The following is a 1,617-nucleotide window of genomic DNA, read 5'->3' as shown; positions in this document are numbered from 1 at the left end:
TAAAAAATAAAATTCCTTTTCCAGTAAAGTTATTTGCCAACTCTCCTCTGAGACCAGAAGGTGCCCTCCTAACACTGCAAATCTCTTGACACTCTAGGGCTCAAGCAATCACCCTGCCTCAGCCTCCTGAGTATCTGGAACTACAGGTGCATGCCACTATACTCAGCTAATTTTTATCCTTTTTAATATTTTTATTTTTAGTTTTTTGAGACACAGTCTCACTCTGTTGCCTGGCCGAGTGGCATGGTGTCAGCCTAGCTCACAGTAACCTCAAACTCCTGGGCTCAAGTGATCCTCCTGCCTCAGCCTCCTGAGTAGCAGGGACTACAGGTGTGCACCACCACGCCTGGCTAATTTTTTCTATTTTTAGTAGAGACGGGGTCTCATTCTTGCTCAGTCTGGTCTCAAACTCCTGAGCTCAAACTGTCCTCCCACCTCAACCCCCCAGAGTGCTAGGATTACAGGTGTGAGCCACCGCGCCCAGCCCACCCCGCTAATTTTTAAAAAATTTTTTGTAGAGATGGGGTCTTGCTACATTGCCCAGGCTTGTCTTGAACTCTGGGTCTCAAGCGATCCTCTCACGTTGGCCTCCCAGAGCGCTGGGATTATAGACGTGAGCTATCGTGCCTGGCCTAGTTTTGATTTCTGACTATGCTTCTTTATTAGATTTGTTTTCCCTTCTGGCTGCTTTCTATTGCTTGCTTTTTAAAAAAATTTTAAACAGTCACATCAGAAAAATACTGCTTTGTTAAGAATCTAAAAGAGGTTGGGCATGGTGGCTCATGCCTATAATCCCAGTGTTTTGGGAGGCCAAGGTGGGAGGCTCACTTGAGGCCAGAAATTCAAGATCAGTTTAGGCAACATGGTGAAACAGAAGAAAGCAGATAGAACTGGATTCAATTCCTGGCTCCATCCGTCACTACTTGTGTAGTCACTGGTAAGTGACCTCTCTGAATCTAAATGTTCTCAACTGTGAAACAAGGCTAATAATACAAACGTTCTAGTATTGTTCTGAGGACTACATAAGATAACATGTGAAGTACTTAGTTTAATGACCATTATACTATTTTTCTTGGGAATCTAGAAGGAGGATTGTATTATTATCTATGGGTACTTAGCAAAGCCGGTTAGCATTCTGAGCCAACTTTCCAGGCTGCTGTGGGTACTCAGAAAGCATTTGTAGGCTGGCACGATGGGTCACACCTTTCATCCTAGCACTCTGGGAGGCCAAGGCAGGAGGATTGGTTGAGGTCAGGAATTCAACACCAGCCTGAGTGAGAGTGAGATCCTGTCTCAACTTAAAATAGAAAAATTAGGTGGGTGGCATGGTGTGCGCCTGTAGTCCCAGCTACTCAGGAGGATGAGGGAGGAGGAGGTTCGCTTAAGCCCAGGAGTTTGAGGTTGTTGTGAGCTAGGCTAATGCCACTGCACTCTACCGAGGGTGACAAAGGCAGACTGCCTCAAAAAAAAAAGCATTTTGGCCGGGCGTGGTGGCTCACGCCTGTAATCCTAGCACTCTGGGAGGCCGAGGCAGGTGGATTGTTTGAGCTCAGGAGTTCAAGACCAGCCTGAGCAAGAGCGAGACCCCGTCTCTACTAAAAAAATACAAAGAAATGA

The 1,617-nt window shown here is 46.1% G+C and overlaps 1 protein-coding gene across 1 annotated transcript in view; it reads right to left on the bottom strand.

Annotated features, from left to right (window-relative positions):
* The window catches only part of DCAF12 (DDB1 and CUL4 associated factor 12), a 37,205-nt gene that overhangs the window by 9,213 nt on the left and 26,375 nt on the right, over positions 1-1,617 (bottom strand). The gene's annotated exons all lie outside the window — the stretch shown is intronic.

Source organism: Propithecus coquereli, unplaced genomic scaffold (genome assembly GCF_000956105.1).
Source record: "Propithecus coquereli isolate 6110/MARCELLA unplaced genomic scaffold, Pcoq_1.0 Scaffold114, whole genome shotgun sequence".
In the NCBI taxonomy this organism is placed as follows: Eukaryota; Metazoa; Chordata; class Mammalia; order Primates; family Indriidae; genus Propithecus; species Propithecus coquereli.
The sequence above is the reverse complement of the archived record's forward strand: the minus strand, read 5'-3'. Positions and strand labels throughout refer to the sequence as shown.